This window comes from Antechinus flavipes, chromosome 1, assembly GCF_016432865.1.
Source record: "Antechinus flavipes isolate AdamAnt ecotype Samford, QLD, Australia chromosome 1, AdamAnt_v2, whole genome shotgun sequence".
NCBI classification, from domain to species: domain Eukaryota; kingdom Metazoa; phylum Chordata; class Mammalia; order Dasyuromorphia; family Dasyuridae; genus Antechinus; species Antechinus flavipes.
The window spans coordinates 690,163,380-690,182,442 of NC_067398.1; the positions used below are offsets into that span (position 1 = coordinate 690,163,380).

The window sequence follows — 19,063 nt, forward strand, 5'->3', positions numbered from 1 at the left end:
TAAATCCCTAAAGAAGTCAAAGATGTCACACTGGGTCATGAAAATTGTCCTCTGATTGCTTCATAAATTTTGACTTTCCAGTTTAAGTATAAACATCTTAAAGGTAAAAATACTATTTCCTACTCCTTGGGTACCTCTATAGGACTAGTGACGCATTTAGATAGAGCCACAGTGCATAGAATACAGAGCCTGACATCAAGAAAATTCATCTTTGCGAGTTCAAATATGACTTCAGACACTTATTAGTTTGTTTTACCCTGAGCAAGTCATCTAACGCTGTTTGCCTCAGTTCCTGGTCAATAAAATGAGCTAGAAAAGGAAATGGCAAATCACTCCAATATCTAGGTAGAACATTACTGAAAAACTACTTAACAATAGGACCTAGCTTAGCACAAAGCATAGAAAGATTTGTGGATCTCACAGCAGGAGGACTCAATGAGACAAGACAACAAGCCAGAAATGAGGAGTTAGGTGGAAAAAAGATAAATGAAGGAATATGTAATTAATTAGAGCTTTCCCACTACTGTATCTTTAATCACATCATTCTTAATGTCTCTTGCCCACATCATCTCTGCCTTTAAAAATCCCAACTATCCATCAAGGTTTAGCTTAAATGTCATAGCCTTCAAGAAGCTCCCATGATTCTTCCACAGACTTCCCATGTGAGAGATAATAATTCTTTCCTCAGATTTTACAAATAATAATAATGGTTAGTGATAGAAAACATATCAAATTTTAAATGTTTGCAAAAGCGTCTTATAAGTAGTACCTCAGTTTATTCTCTCAAAAAATATGGAGAGGTAGGAGCTATTATTATTTCTATTTTCTAGTTGAAAAAACTAAGGTAGATAGAGATTAAATAATTTGCTCCAGGTCATATAAGCTAGAAAATGTCTAAGGCTGGATTTGAACTCAGGTCTTCCTGACTCCAGGTGAAGTATTCTTTTCATATTGCTCCCTATAAAATGAGGAAAATTATCTAGATGAACTTTGAATTAGCTTCCTTGAAGCATTTTATACTTCTCTGTGTCTGATTTTTATTTTTCTTTTCAGAGGGAGCAGACTTGTGATTTCCCTGGTATATGGAAATTCTTTTCATCTATGAAGGTTGGCACCTCCCTGTAATTTGTAGTCTGAGAGAGATACTTAGTGCACTGAAAAGTTAAGGGACTTGACCAGAGTCACACAGTTGGGATATATATGTGAATCAGAACTTGAACCCCAGTCTTTGTGACCCTGAAAGCAGCTCTCTATCCACTATGCAATACTGTTCTCTAGGTCCCTCTCATATGCTATTGTTCTAGTCTTTTCTGCATCATAAACATATATATATATATATATATATGACTGTATATGTGTCTTATGTCCTCACTCTTAGCTATGTGGTGAAGGTAGCATCCAGATTATGATTTCCTATTTATTTTCCCCTTCACCCAGCAACGTACTCTGCAAATAGATGGTGCTTAATATATGTTCAATGAATAAATAATACCTAAAAAAAATTTTGATCATTGAGTTAAAAGCCTTGAGATTGAGGCTACAATCTACAAGCCATATGACCTCAAATGTAGGGTGTACCTTATCGGAATCTATTAAGGCAGCTAGGCGGAATAGTGGATAGACCAATAGAAGTAGAATCAGGAAAGATCTGAGTTCAAATTCTGTCTCTTAGCTGTGTGACCTTCCCCTGCCCTCTCAGGCAAGTCAGTGCTGGAAGGAAACTTAAAGCCCACTAAGTTCAACCCTCTTATTCTAGAAATGAGAAAACAGAAACCCAAAGAAGTTTCAGATACTTGTCTAAGCTTACACCGGTAGTTAGTAGGAGAGGTGAAATATTCATTTTGGTTCCCTAAATCCAAATCCAGCTCTCTTTCCCCATATCACTTAATCTCTCTCCACCTCAGTTTCCTTATCTGTAAAAATGTGGACAATAACAGCATCTACATCATAGTATTGTTGGAAGAATCAAATGAAATAGCAGCTAAAGAACTTAAAGGCTAGCTATTAGCAGCTATTTATTATTATTCTATTTCATCTAGAAAAATGACCTAATAAAATATACAGTATTTTCTTTGCACAGCTACTGTGAAATTTAAATGAAAGAATGTATGTTAAGCAATTTATAAAATGAAAAGCACTATGTAAATGTCAGCTATGAGCATAATTATTTTCTCCTTTTTCATATTAATAAATGAACAAGCAATTATTGTGCATCTCCATGCTAGACTGCATAACATAATGCAAAAACACCTAGATTTCTAATCAAAGGACCTGGATTTAAGTCTCTTTTCAGTTTTTTGTTGCCTATAGTGAGTGGATGGGTGGATTCATCTCATTGTGTCTCAGTTTCCCTGTATATAAAGTAAAAAGAATTGCTGGGAAATAATTGGATAAATTGTGGTATATGAATGTATAAAGGTGATGTTCCATAGCCCCTTATTAATTAATGTAATTATAGAAGGCCTAGACATTTCTACTGAGTCAATCAGTGTAAGAGATTTAAACAAGTATTTAATCAATTTGGGTGGGATTGATTAAAAGAATCAAATATTTTGGGGCAGCTAGGTGGCATAGTAGATAGATTTCCAGCCCTGAAGTCAGGAGGATCTGAATTCAAATCTGATCTCAAACACTTAACACTTCTAGTTGTGGGACCCTGGGCAAGTCACTTAACCTCAATTGCCTCAGGAACAAAAAAATCAAATATTCTGATGATACTGTGTATTCAAAGCAGCTAGTTCAAAACTGAGTACTCTAGGAGAAAATTCTATTAACAGACTGTTGAAGGAATTGTTCTTGTAAGAAGGGAGAAAATTGAGTTTTCTTCTCCTCTTGGATTAAAAGACAACTTTGCTAATTTCAAAGGTTGGAAGATTTGAATGTCCCTCAAGCAAGAGAAACTGATGTCTATATTGAAAACTAACATTAAAACTAAGGATAAAATGGGCAAACTGAAGAAGGCAGCTTCAGAAACTTATTACAACATCAACTTTCACTGCCCAGCAAACTACTGCATTTAAAGGAAATTTCAAGGGGATTCTGCAGAAGGAGAAATCTTTCCCAGTAACCAGAATCGGTTGGTTATCTTTTTGTCTTATTCATAATCAGGGGAAAGTGTGTTCCCTGACTCTTTGTTTTGTTTTGTTTTGTTTTTTAATTGTATTTTTATTATAGCTTTTTATATACAAAGCATACACATGGGTAATTTTTCAGCATTGACCCTTGCAAAAACTTGTGCTCTTTCCCCCATCCCCTCCCCAGATGGCAGGTAGTCCCATACATGTTAAATATGTTAAAATATATGTTAAATGCAATCTATGTATACATATTTATACAGTTATCTTGTTGCACAGGAAAAGATCAGATTTAGAAAGAAGGTAAAATTAACCTGAGAAGAAAAAAACAAAAATGCAAGCAAACAGTAACAGAAAGAGTTGTTCCCTGATTTTTAGTGGTATTATTTTTGTACCAACTGTTTCTGTTATAGCTGCTTAGTAAATACCTCTTTCTAAAAGCTAATTAAGTCTGACTGATAATCAGTGAGGAACACAGTGGGTGGGGGCTCATAAGCAGGATTATTAATAACAATAGTAATAGTAATAGCAACATAGAAACCTAAGTCCTTTAAGATAATCTCTACATCCCTGAAGGGAGTGGTAGTCATTCCTCTCAAGGTTGTGCTCATGATTTTTCACAGGACTTTGCTTACCAAAGGGACTTACTCACACCTTAGTTATACTTTCTAATGATTGAATGATTCGATAGAGATGTCCAAGACTTTTACAATTATATTAATGGAGATGAGCATATAGAATTTTCTTGTGACTTAAGAAATAACAAATATGAGGAACTCAGAGTAATGGTAATTCGTTTTAAATCCCTTGACTTCTCCAGACCTTAGTTTACTCATCTATATAATGAGAAGATTAGACTAAAATACCTCTAAGATCCCTTCCAGTAGTGAATCTATTACTTTAATATTGTTACAAACTTATACAGTGAAGTCAACAGACCAAGGAGACACTCCCCACAATAATACAAACATAAGGAACACTAAAAGAAAACCTGATTCTAAACAAATTGTAAGTTGTAAATCTCTTTTTTATTCCTTTTGATAGAAAGGTGAGGGACTATTAATGTTGAATCATGCATTTACTGCATTATTCTGTTGGATTTTACTGGCAGATATGATTATTTTCTCTGACTTTGTACCAGCTGGTCTAGGTGTCCAAAATGTATTCTCTTGTCTCTTTTACCCCTTAAAAACACCTTGTTTTTTTTCAAATATCAGCTTAAGCACCATCACCCAAGCTTCTGGTACCCCAACCCCCCAAATTACCTTGCATTAATCCTACAAATATTTTCTATGTCACTATATATGTACATACTATTTTGCCACAGTACAATGTAAGCTCCTGAAGTGTATAAAATATTATATTTTGTCTTTGCATCCCCAGCACCTAGTAGTTTTTGATACATAATAGGTAACTTATTGATTGACAATTTGGTGATTTTGCAACATTATTGTTGTTGGTAGTGGTGGAGATATGAGTGTGTGTGTGTGTGTGTGTGTGTGTGTGTGTGTGTGTAGTTGGTGGTTGTTACAATGCAGGATTCACTAAGGTAGAAATCTGTAGATGTCCATTATGTAAATACACAAAGCATCAATAAAACATTTTAATTAAAATTAAAATGAAGGATTTAGGCTAGATGACCTGTATTTCCTTCCCTTTCTAAATATATGAATCTATATTGTTCTAATCTTGATACCATGGAAGATACATTATAAAAACATTAAGGCCAGATACCTTACAAGGAGCTTATATTCTCTTTTGAGAGAGGAAAAAGAATACATGGGAAGGACATGTAGAACTCCAGACTGAAGTTTTTTTCTCTCCTATAGTTTTCTTGACTCCTCATTTGGAAATTCAGACTGATGAAGCCATCTTTTCCTTGGCAGTGATCCCTTTGAATTAGTAAGGGCTTCTTTTTCTCTTTGACAGCTAACCACAAGAGGTATCCATTCATCAGCACCTTGGACAGATGATCTATGGCCCTGAGCAACACCATGTGGGAGAAACCACTCCAAACAATCTTTCAGAAGAACAACAAAGTCCAATACCCAATGCTTGAAGAGCAAGATGGAAGGAGGTAGGGGGAGTTCCTTTGTCCAAAAAAAATCCACAGAATACAAATAATGAGTTTTTATATAGTTCTTTAAAACCATGGGAGAATGGGAAAGAAAAACTCTTCAGTGGATTTGAGAACTGATGAGAGTCTGTTTCTTTACAGATTCATCAGCATTCTATTCCATTTAGATTTCTTCGGGCCTTGGCAATTCATTGAGTTAATATACTGCTCCTGCAACTCTCCCTCCCTCCAGAGGGAGAAAAGACTTTCTAATAATCATCTTTAAATGAATCATCATCAGGTCCCCTTTGGATCCTCACCCAAGGACAAAGAGCAAATAGATAGATCAGCAAACAAACATACGAAGCTGGGAGAATTTACCCCAGGGTTCTCTCTGTCTCTCTGTGTGTCTCTGTCATTCTCCCCTCTGTGTGTATTTCTTTCTTTCTCTCTGTGTGTGCCTCTATCTCCATATCTCTATGTCTCTCTCCCTCTTTCTCTTCTTTTCCCCTTCTCTCCCCTCCCCTTCCTCTCTCCCTCTCTCTCTCTCTCTCTCTCTCTCTCTCTCTCTCTCTCTCTCTCTCTCTCTCTCTCTCTTTCTCTCTTTCTCTCTTTCTTTCTCTCTCTCTCTCTTTCTCCCCCCTCCCTAATTTCTCTTCAATCAAAACCTGGTTTCAGGAAAGTTCATAGGTTTGGAAGATTTAGAAATGAGAAGGGTGTAAGACAGGAGTGGGGAACTTTTTTTCTGCCAAGGATTATTTGATGTTTATAACATCATTTCTGGACCATACAAAATTATCAACTTAAAAACTGAAACAGTGAGAGATTGTTGGACCTAGCTTTCAGCTTATCATCATTTGCAATTCTCTTGGTCTGCGGGACCAAACCAAATGATTTCATGGGCCGTTTAGGGCCCACGGGCTTGCTCAAGGTCACATAGTCAGTATAGTGCTAGGAAAGCAGAGTATATGAGGAGAGAATTGGGTGAAATCAGTCATGTTAAATAGGCTGGAATTAGATTGAGAAAGGCTTTAAATGTCAGGTGGAGCCTGGACTTGAATTCATCACTCCTGGGTTTTCAGTCTGGTAGTCTTTCTACCATTTTATACTTTTATCAGTCTTTTCCATCCTACTGTGAATGAACTAATCCCTCATTTTGTCTCCCAGGGTAACTGTATTTTAAATCTAACTTTACCCACTGAAGAGAATGTTCTAAGTTCTCCTAATTTCTCCATTTTAAAAAATTCTTTATTACAGGCTGTTAGGGAGAACTATGGACATGCTGCTGTGCTTACATTCAAGATCTGAGCTCAAACCTAAACCTAGAGCTGTGTCTCTCTATGCAAATCATTTAATCACTGCCTGCCTCAGTTTCCTCAACTGTAACATCGAGATAATAAAAGCCACTCACTTTCTGGGATTGTTGAGGGGATTGAATGAGATAACATTTGTAAAATACTTACCATAGTGCCTGGCTTGGCACATCAGAGCTGCTTAATAAATGCTTATTCCCTTCCCTTCCCTTCCCCTGCAAAAGGATTTAAGGTTGAAAGAGTTAGTAAATTTAGATACAGCTAGTCAATTTTGAATTAGAGTTTGTTTTGTTTGTTTTTCTTTTTTCCTGATTCCTTGTTATCATCCCTAGTGCCTACTCAGCTGTGGAAAAGACAGTTTATATTTTCCAAGGTGAGCTTGTTTGAAATTCAGAGGAAGTGATATCTGGAAGCAAAGCTTGGGGGGATACTTGATTCTGAAAGGCTTCAGAAAGGTACAAAACCTCTGCATAATGAAGGCAGGGTACAGAAAAGAGGAGATTAAATTTCAAATCAGGAAAAACTTGGGTCCAAATCTCACTCTCTGTATTTAGTCATTGTTTGATCCTGGACTAGAAGCTTCGTGTCTTTATGCGTCTCCATCTCATCATGTATTTGGGAGAGGAGGGATGGGGGTATCTGTACTTATGATTTTAATAGGGAGAAAAACTCCTAATGAGGCAATTCTCTATACCAATTCAGATCAACAACTTGCCTGAAACGCAGAATTAGTCACTTAGCAGCACACTGAGTTTAAGTGACTTCTTGATAGACATATAAATAATATACATTAGTGGCAGGTCTTGAACCCAAGCCCTCTGAGGTCTACTATTTATTATCTCATGCTGTCTCTACACAGGGTTTTAATAAGAATCAAATGATATAATGTATTTAGTAATTTTGTTATTGTTCTGTCATTTCAACTGTGTTCAACTTTTTTTGACTCCTTTCTTTAAGTGGGGAAAGGTTCTTGGCAAAGATATTAGGGTAGTTTGCTTTTTCTTCTCCCATTCTTTTTGACAAATGAAGAAACTGGGGCAAACAGGGTTAAATGACTTGCTCGGGGTCACACAAACAGTTAAGTGTCTGAAGCCAAACTTGAACTCAGAAAGATGAATATTCTTGATTTAGGCCTGGCACTCTATCTACTGTACCACCTGATTCAGTCTTCCTGAATCAACACTATATATAATCTATGCATGTATTTTTAAATTATAAAAGCAGTTAATACAGTGTCATGTCTGAAATAAAAAATATTCATCTTCCTGAGTTTAAGTTTAGCCTCATATACTTACCATCTGTGTGACTCTGGGCAAGTCCCTTAACCCCATTTGCCTCAGTTTCCTTATCTATAACATGAATTGGAGAAGAAAATGGCAAACTACTCCAGAGTCTTTAACAAGAAGATCCTGTTACAGAAACAACTTGCTAGTGACTGCTGGGGATCTAATTCTGAATAGCAGGATGGATCCCTTTATGTGAGAGGATAATAACAATATAAGAAGACTGAGAAGCAGTTGCATTCTCTGACCTCTCTCCTCTTCCCTTTTACCTCTGATTTATTTCATTTCCAATCCACAAGCAATATCTGCGTCAGTAAAGGCTGATTTGCAATTCCTTCAAGTGTGTTATGATTCATAGTTATGAGGGCTTTCAGAGAACCGAATGGCCCTTTCACACTTAGGCATAGTCCTTAGCAAGACCCCAAATGGGGGTACAAAGAGTTGGTCACAACTGAACAACATTTGTGTCATTAAATATATATATATGTGTGTGTGTGTGTGTGTGTATATACACATATATATTTCATACTTTTTATTTTATTTATTTCATACTACCTTTTCATATTTATATCAGTCTTTTCCATTCTACTGTAAATGAGCTAACCCTTTGTTTTGTCTTCCAGGGTATCTGTATTTAAGTCTAATCTTTACCCATATATATATATATATATACACACATATATCATACACACACACACACACACACACACACATCATATATCAATATCTTTATTTTCTCGCTCTTCTCAGTTTAAATGAATTCAGAGAAAAACAGAGCAAAGGCAAATTGTTATTCATCTAGGATTCTTTTATTTTTTTAATGTTCTGTGAACTGTTGCCTAATTGGATTAAATGACTATTTTATGGTTGAAAAAAATGAAGCAAATAAGCTTTAGTAGATGTTTCCTATCTTCCAGACAGTAGCATATAATGTTTTTACCAATATCATTAATTCAATCCTCACAATAACTTGTGAAGTAAGTTTTATTATAACTATTTTACAGTTGAGTAAACTGAGGCAAATAAAGATTTAAATGACTGGCCCAGGATCACACAATTAATAAGTTTCTGAAGCCAGATATGAACTCAGGAGCTGACTCCAGGGCTGCTACTCTATCCACTATCTATAGGTGGTTTAGGAAGCAAGAATATTTTTCTAAGCCCATTGAAAACCTTAATGGTATAACTTTAATGTGTCTCTATACTCTAAGATCAAATATCAGTTGCTCTGTTTGGCACTTTATTGTGTGGCCCCTTCCTAACTTTCTACCCTTTGCACTGTGATTTATTAGTATTGACTTACTTGCCGTTCTTTATAGATAAGACTCCATCTCCTTTCTCCATGCTTTTCTTCAGGTTATCCTCCATGTCTGAGATGCATTCTTTCCTCAAATTGTGCCTTTTGCAATCCCCTGACCCAGGCAAAGCAGGAGGAAGACTTTCCATTCTAAGGAAATCTTTTATCTATGTTCTAAGTTTCTTGTAGCACATCATGGTGACTCATGACTGTACTCCCAGGTACTGAGAAAGTGGATGTTTTGAGCTTGGGACTTCTGGGCTGCCGTAGGCAATACCAATTGAGTGTCTACACTGCTATTGCAAGATTCTAAGAGAGGGACAGGGTAACTATGAGGTGATCTTGGAAGAATAAATTTGTCCAAGTTAAAAATATCAGAGTGGGCCTATGCTTTTGAGTAGCCCTTGTATTTCAAAACTGAGCAGACCTAGTCATTTTAATATATTGTATATTTAATTGTTAATTAATTTATAAAATGATGAAATGGGGCAACCATTTCCAGTTCTTTAGATAGTTCTCCCACCTGAATATCCCACAGACATCTTAAATTCAAGCAAAACAGACCTTATCTGCTTCTCCACTATCCTAAGCTCTCCCTTCTTCCAAATGATCCTTGTCTTTAAGGATCTTATATTCTCCTGGGGAAAAACAACATATGCACGTATGTATATACATACATGCATGTATGCGCGCCCACACATATACATATCATGAATGTGATATGTTAGAAAAGCAAGGCAACTAAAATCATATGGTCCTTTCAACACCAAGAAAATAGCTGTGTTCTTATAACAGGTCCTGAGGACTTTCAGTCTGTCTCTCTGCTCTCCCAGACATCTACATATTCATGAACCTAAACTGTGATTAAAAAAAGAAGCCCGTTGTACCTGTCAGCCATCAAAGTGCCTTTAAAAAAAAGGAAGCCATTGTCTCTGAGCACAACATCCCCACCATTCCCACACCTTTAAGGAGGTGTAAAAATTGGAGCATGAAATCCTTCCCCTAATCTCCAGCTATTGTCATTTCTGCCAGTTCATCACCCAACAAAGTACAACAATGGAACACCATGCTTCTGAACTAATCTTTGATGGATGGGCCACACACACACCAGGACTCAATTTTGAAGAACATCATAAATATTAATGGTGTTGATAGAGCCTTTAAAAATTTGTCCTGTCACATGCCTGCCAGGGAAACCCTTGGAATTCAATCATTTTGTCCCTCCCACTGAGGACGTGCTACCAATTTCCTTCTCTACTTCATTTAATTGGTGAGACTGGGGGGTAGTAAAAAGAGATATTCATTCCCCCTAGAAGAAATGAAAGCCCCAGAAAGCCTTTCCAAACCTCAATGTTATGGATCAATTACTCAGAAACCCCCCAGGATCACTATCTTTCCCACTTGGTAGGCGGGCTACACTTTAGCTTTCTGGGGAAAAAAATCTTTGATGTTTATATATATATATATACATTTTTGCATTCACACCAGGAAATATCATATCATATAAGTCCTGTTATGACCATTGCTGTAATGGGTTTATAGAATATAATCATCAGTGCTCATATACGGTAATCACACTTAACTGTACACAGCACAAATTATATTGGTTATTCTGGAAGCCCCAAGGCCACCTAGCTTTGACAAATAAAATCGTATTTACAAAGGGTCAGCAATTGGCTCTCTTGAAACAGAGATGTTTATTTCTGGCTATTTGTACTTTCTCTTCCCTAGAAAGATTTTTCCTTTTTATTCCCTTTCATATAATAAAAGCCCTTTTCCACCGAGGGTACATGTAGAGGGCCGGAACTCTGAGAGAAGTATACTAGAATACCAGGTGAACCAATCTCAGTGAAATCCAGGACCTGATCTGTGGTACTTTATCCAGGCTGTTGGACATCATTGGATAAGAATTACCTGAAAATTCATCTCAACATCAACTTCCTCAGTTCGATCTAATTAAGTAAATATTTATTAAGTACCTACTATGTGCCGGCATCAGTCCCTGAGAATATAAAAACATTCCATCAGGGTAGAATGGAGAGGCAGGAGATGGTGGAGAGACAAGAAACAGACAACACTAGAGAGTCAAATAATTATATGATAAAAAACAAAGTAAATATAAAGTATTTTTCAGAGTGAGTCCAAGAAAGCACCCACGCCTATGAAATCAAGGAAGACTTCTTGAAGGAGGTGATGCTTGAATTAAACCTTGAAGGAAACCAGGAATTTCAAGAGGTAAAGTTAAGGAGGGATAGTATCTCCAATATGGAAAATAACCTCTGCAAATCATGGAAGCTGGAAATAGAATATGCTATACCAAAAAAAAAAAAAAAAAGGAAATGGACAGTTTGGCTGGAATATATGGACATCAATTGGGAGAACTGAGCAAATAGTCAATAGTCAACAAACATTTATTGACCATTTAACTACATGCCAGACGCCGTGGTTCAGTGAATAAAGCACTATGCCTGGATTCACTGCTGTCATTTGAGTGCTCTTCGGGAACAAAGGGCAACCACCAACCATCATCAAGGTGGACTAGAATTCAGAACTTCCTGACTCTATGCCCAGGCCTCTATGCGCTACATCTCCTACTTGCCTTTTGGGAGAAGGGGAAAGAACAAAAGGAGGGAGAAGGCAGCTAAGACATAGTGGGAAAGACTAAAAATTGTCTAGAAAGATAGGCTGCAGACAAATTGTTAACAGAGAAATTTGTATTCTATACTAAAGCAAGAGGGAAGCTATCTGAGCAACAGAGTAGCAGAGTCGGGCCTGTACTTTAAGAATATTACTTTATTATATTCCTTTTTTAATATTACACACTGTAGAATGTAAACTGAAAGAGCTGTACTGGTATAGCAGAACATCTTGCTGAATTTAAATTCCTCTACATTTGTTAATCTTCTCAAGTTTGTAATTTCATATAAAATATATTTTCATATAAAAAGACATTTTTTAAAAAAAGACATATTACTCCTGAGGTACATAGGCACCAGTTTTGGAGTCAGGAGGACCCGAATTAAAATTCAGCTTCAGGACAGCTACATGATGCAGTGGATAGAGTGCTGGCCCTGGAGTCTGAGTTCAAATCTGACCTCAGACACTTAGCACTTCCTAGCAATGTGACCCTGAACAAGTCACTTAACCCCAACTGCCTCACAGACTCACACACAAAAAAATTCAGCTTCAGATTCTTAGTAGCTATGTAGCCCCAATTATCTCCAAAGAGGGGGAAATATTATTTCTGCAGTTGTGAGAAGTATGGGTTAGAAAGATAGTAGACTAGAGGCAAGGGAAATATAGGTCATGATTGTCAAACTCAAAACTGACAGGACCTGCTAATCCTCATATAAAGATCCCTGAGAGTTACATATTGATTTAAAAATAAGACAAATATTAACATTATGTTAAAGGCCTCATTTCTAAAATATAAAGAGAATTGACTCAAATGTATAAGAATACAAGTCATGCTCCAATTGACAAATGGTCAAAGGATATGAACAGACAATTTTCAGATAAAGAAATTAAAACCATTTCTAGTCATATGAAAAAATGCCCTAAATTACTATTGGTCAGAGAAATGAAAATTAAAACTACACACCTGTCAGATTGGCTAAGATGACAGGAAAAGATAATGACGAATGTTGAGGGGATGTGGGAAAACTGGGACACTAATACATTGTCAGTGAAGTTGTGAACTGATGCAACCATTCTGGAGAGTAATCTGGAACTATGCCCAAAGGGCTATCAACTGTGTATATCCTCCGATCTAGCAGTGTCTCTTCTGGGTCTGTATCCTAAAGAAATCATAAAAAAGGGGAAATGACCCACATGTGCAAAAATGTTTATAGCAGCCCTTTTTGTAATGGCAAGGAACTAAAAACTGAATGGATGCCCATCAGTTAGAGAATGGCTGAATAAATCATGGTACATGAATGTTAGGGAATATTATTGTTCTATAAGAAACAATCAGAGGCCTGGAGAGACTTATATGAACTGATGCTAAGTGAAATGAGTAGAACCAAGAGAATATTATACATGGCAACAGTAAGTTTATGTGATGATCAATTCTGATGGATGTGGCTCTTTTCAGCAGCAAGATGATTCAGGCCAGTTCCAATGGTCTTGTGATAGAGAGAGCCATCTACACCCAGAGAAAGGACTCTGGGGACCAAGTGTAGACCCCAACATAATATTTTTGCTTTTTTGTTGTTGTTTGCTTGCATTTTGTTTTCTTTCTCATTTCTCTCTTTCTGATCTGATTTTTCTTATGCATGATAATTGTGGAAATATGTTTAGAAGAACTGCACATGTATAACATATATTGGATTATTTGCTGACTAAGGGAGGGGATGGGGAAGGAAAGGAGAAAAAAAAATTTGGAAGACAAAGTTTTGCAAGGGTGAATGTTGTAAACTATATTTACATGTGTTTTGAAAATAAAAAGCTTTATTAAAATGTTATCTATGTTCTATTGTGTTTTTATTTATTGAGTTAAATGTATCCCAATTCTATTTTAATATGGTTCAGGAACCACTGGGAGTGTTGTGCTAAAATGAAGGGCATCATGTTTGACATCTCTGATGGAAGAGGTTCTTATAACAGTGAAGATTAGAAATGATGAAATCCTGAACCCAGATCGACACATGAGTGGAAATGAGGCACCACATGGGAGAGATAATTAAGTAAAATCAACCCCATAGTAACAACTGATTGGATATGGAGGGCGAAAGAGTGAAGAATCAAGGATGACTTTGAAACTGATAACTTGGATGACTAAAAAGATGGTGGTGTCTTTAAAAGAAACAGGGAAGTCCCTTACAGGGATAGCTATAGAGGGAAATTCTGTTCTGGATGTGGCGAATTTCAGACACCTCTGAGACATCCTAATGGAGATGTGTGCCAAGTCATTGGTGGAGAGGAAAAGGAGCTCAAGAGAGAACTGAGGGTTGGCTTCAAGGATGAGTTAAAACAAAGTTCTAATCATTCTCCACTCTCCCATGTTATCATGGGATAATCAAGAGTCAGAGAATGGGCTCGCACTCATTTTCCTGCAAACTATAATTCCTTCTTTTTTTAATGCTTGAGGATAAACTGTTTATCAAGTCACAAAATTCTGTCTTACTACTTAATTAAATATGGCAGTGATTTGGTGCAGTGGATAGAGCCTTAGGTCTAAAGTCAGGAAAACCTGAATTCAAATCTAGCCTCACTAGGTGGGTAATTCTGGGCAAGTCACTTAACCCTGTTTGCCTCAGTTTACTTATCTTAGAATGAGCTAGAGAAGGAAATGGCAAATCACTCCAACATCTCTGCCAAAATATCTCAAATGAGGTCACAAAGAGTTAGACATGCCTGAAAAATGACTTATAAAAATACAAACAGAAATAAAAAGAGGAAGGTATGGCACCTTCCATCAAATGAGAAATATTAAGGTCTGGATGCTACAAAAAGGACTCTCATTCACAAAAAGCCTGAGGTCCTTGTCAACTCTGACATTTTGTGATTCTATATGATTATTACACATAATTTGATAAAAGCAGCAACTGAGTCTCAGAGAGGTTAAGAAACTCATTCATGAAGACACAGCTAACATGAAGGCTGGCATACTTCTGAAGCTTACTTCCTGAGATAGACATACTTTCCCTAATTAAATTGTTTCTCTTTTTTACAACTCAAAGTCCACGTGATTTTTAACAGTTAACGCTATAAAGGAGGGGCAGCTAGGTGACTTAATGGCTAGAGCAATGGTCCTGGAATCAGGAGGACCGGAGTTCAAATCTTGTCAGTTACTTACTAGCTGTGAGACCCTGGGCAAGTTGCTTAACCCTGATTGCCTCCAAAAAAAAAAAATTCATTAAGGACAATAGTTTCAGGAGGGCTAAGCCAAGAGAGTCAACTAGAAAGACAGTACTGGAGAAACTGTAGTCCCAAGAAACTAAGATAGAATTGTCAAGAGACCCTGCAGAAAGTCCAAATGTGGATATGTAAATCTGGGTCTCCTAACTCCAAACTTGCTATTCTTTCCAATGTACCACATTCTATGAAATAAAATTCTGTGAACCAACTGGAAATAAGACAGCATATAATTAAGGGGGAAACTATACAATCTATAAAAGAATATAAGAATTCAGTGGGGCATGAGTTCAATGCATATTGAATAGGCATGGAAAAGTGGCAATTGCATTGGGTAAAGGAGGGGAAGAAAGAAGAAGGAAAAGAGAAGAAAAGAGAAGGAGAAGAGGGTGGTAAAGAGAGAAAGGTTTGATAGAAGAGAAAGCCATTTCAAGTAAGGGGAGCAACATGAAAGGGGAAAGCTAATCCTAAAAAAAATAATAATAACAAATTAAACAAGTTTCCAGATCCCTGCTCTGTGGAAGACCTTGTACTAAGTACAGTGTGTGATGCAATAAAGCATGTCATTTCTTCTGACTTTGGAGCTTATCATCAATTTGGAGGCAAAAGATTTAGTTCTAATTGTGGCATAAATATCTTTAGAGAATATCCCACATGAATGCAATGTCATAAGTATGGGAATTCCATTTAGGTAAAAGTAATAATAAAAACAATAGTAAATAATGCTCCCCTCCCCATTAATTCCAGCCTATTCATAGGCTGTGTGTTTTCCTGTGTAAGTACCTCCCATAAATCAAATATCTGAATCTTCCTCAAGATCTCTTGACATTATATATGTATCAGTCCAATGCTAAAGTCTTGACAGTCTCCTCAGTATTACTTTACTAGATCACGCTTGGTTTAGTCCCCAATTCTTGAAACCTTTCCTCATATAGATCAAGCTGTTAACAAATCACTTGAACCTTCAAATGTAGAAAAGAAAAACAGTATATTTAGGAAAATCATAACAATATCAAGAAGCACCAGCAGGCACAGGAAATGTAAACCATAACAGAGTCAATCCATTTCCCAAAGCCAAGATTGCCAGGAATGCTAGTAGCAGAGATAGACATGGACATAGACATATATTTAGATGTAGAAATGGACATAGACATAGATGAAGACAAAGACATAGACATGGACATGGGCAAAGACATAGATAAGGACATGACATAGACATAGACAAAGACAAAGTCAAAGATATAAACATAGCTTTGTTCATATAAATTTTATATTTAGATGTATGCTCTACATACCACATTACATGTAATGACATATATTATATAGAGAGGTAAAGGGTGTTTTCAGTAAAGGATGTTTTCAGGAAAGATTAGGACTTCTGGTGTGAGGGCTACTGAGTCTTTTGATGTCCATCTAATCTACATCAGTCTCATATGTGGTTGTAGCATGTGCAACAGTCATATACCAGTAAAACATTTTGGCAATGGACCCAGGGTAACTAAGGAGTCTTGGTAACCATGGTTGCTAAGGTGACTAGTGCTACTCCAACCATATGAAGATTTCCCTTGGGGCAATGGGCAGATGGGAACAATTTTTTCCTATGGCCATGAAGGCAGCTATAGGAGGTACTGTGGAGCACTCAGAGCATGGTTAGACAGCAAAGATGCTGAGGTCATCTATTACATCTCAAGCCCTCACCACTCACCCTGATCCTGTCCTGCCAGGGACTGTGATGATTCTGGAAGAAAGAATGAGGCTGATAACTTTATGCGATTTTGCGATTTGTGCATAAATCAAAAGAAATCACCCATATTACTTTATCATCTCTATATATCTCAAAGTTCTGCAATGAAAGATAAGTGATAAAGCAGTTGTGGACATACTGGGTGCTAAAGTCATAGGCCTGCACATAGGCAACTCAGGCCATGGGCTTCCATACTGGAAGCAGCAGTGGGATTTGGCAGCCTCTTTTTTTGTCTGATCACCTACTGATGTGAGGAAGGGGCTAGAAAATATGCCACAAAAATCGTGTGCTTATTCAACCCTGACCTGATTATTGTGGCAGGTGAGAAATCTCACACTGCAAGCAAAACACCAAAAAAAAAAAAAATACAAAAAGTTCTACAAAAATGATTCAACTCTCCATCGGTACTTATACTGCACACACACTTATAGACAACAGAAAATCCAATAGACCTGAAAAATAAACAGCCCTTGTTGCAAAATAACAGCAGGTATGATATCCAAATAGCAGCCCTGAGTGAAACAAGGCTAGTAGATGAAGACCAGTTTATTGAAATCAGATCTCAATACACATTTTTCTGGAGTGGTCACAGTGAAGGTGTTGTGAAGCTGCTGTAAATTTTGCAATCAAAACCAATCCAGTCAACAAGCTTGTCTGACAACCAAAAAAGAGTGAATGACAGGCTCATGACAATGTGATTGCCCCTGGCAGGAAAATCCCATGGCACCATCATCAGTGACTATGATCCCACTATGATGAGTTAAAAAATTATGAAGATATGGAGACCCCCTCATCAATGTGTCAAAAGAGGTCAAGGTTGTAATTCCTGGCGACTAATACTAGAGTAGGCTCAGTCTACCAGACATGGCAGGGAGTCCTTTGGATGAATGGAGCTGGAAATAACAAAAGCAATGGTCACTTACTACTGAAGATTTGTGCATCTCATGACCCTTTCATCACCCACACCATCTTCCATTTACCTAAATACAATAAAACTTCATGGATGCACCCTCACAACAAACATTGGCATTTAATAGACTATGTGATTGTAAGAAGAACGTGAGAATAATGAAAGCAATGAGTGATAGTGTATTGAACTGATCATAGACTTATCCTCTCCAAGCTAAATATTAAAATTCAACACAAATGGTAGCCTCATGGTAAGATGACTACCAAAAGACAATGTCAATAGATTAGAGTGCTTCTTTGAGCAGAAACAGTTGATTGTTAACTTGGAGGGAAAGTTAAGCCAACACGCGCTTGACTACAGTAAAGCAAAAAAGAAGTGAGCAAACTTTCAAAGATTTGGGGAACGACATTGTATTTGCTCATCTGCGTCAGAACACTCACAAAATTAAGACTGTTTTGAGAAAAACGATGGGGAAATTCAGAAGCTGCTAACTGAAAAACAAGACTCATAGGATTTGCTATCAGGAGAGGTCATGCATCTCTACGAAAGCAGCATTTAACTCAATCAAAAGTAAAGTACAAGCAAATATTAGAAAGATGTGGAATTCTTGGTTCAGTAAGAAGGCAGATGAAATTCAGTTTTAATCAGGCCTTTCTGGGATAGAAGAGAAAATCATAATGCAGGGGAAGGAGGAAAAAGCCACAATGTTCACAAGTCTGGACAAGGAGATAGACTGGTGTTGGACAAAGTATGCTAAATTGTAATTAGGATTTGAATGGTAAGTCTGCTACTTACTACCTGTACAAACGAACAAGAATTTATTTAACTACTAGATTTCAGAGTTTTCTCAACTGTGAAATGAGAAGGTTGGACTAGATGGTCTTGAAAGTCCCTTCCAGTATTACGTACAGGATCAGATGGTTAACAGGAATCCACTAAACCTACGTTGCCATTGTTATTGCTTATTTATTTCAGTTGTGCTTGACTCTCCATGACCCCATTTTGGGTCTTCTTGGCAAAGACACTGGAATGTTTTGTCATTTTTTCTTTCAGCTCATTTTACAGGTGAGGAAACTGAGGCAAACAGGGATAAATGATTTCTTCATGGTCACAAAGCCAGTAATTATCTGATGTCAGATTTGAATTTAAGTCTTTCTGACTCTAGATCTGGCACTCTATTCACTGAGCCATTCAGCTGTTGCTATTAACCTCCATCAATTCTTTCTTCTAATTCCCACAACTTAATCTCTTAAACGTCTTCCTGTCTCTTCTCATTTTTTCCTCTGATCTCAACTCAGAAAAACAAACCAGACTGTGTTAGTATCAAAAGATCCAAAGTCTCAAGGAAAACAGTAGAGATCACAAGGAGACAGACACATACCTTACACATACATACTAATAGAATAATCAACTTGCCCATGATTTTATCCACCATTCACAGTCTGTGGCCCAAACCACTTCTTTTTCTTATCATTTCTCTGACAACATGCTTCTTAACACCTTTTCTTCATAAGTTTTCATCATTTACAA

At 37.0% G+C, this 19,063-nt stretch overlaps 1 protein-coding gene across 1 annotated transcript in view; it reads right to left on the reverse strand.

Moving 5' to 3' along the window:
• The window catches only part of TMEM132B (transmembrane protein 132B), a 660,968-nt gene that overhangs the window by 195,737 nt on the left and 446,168 nt on the right, over positions 1–19,063 (reverse strand). The window lies entirely within an intron of this gene.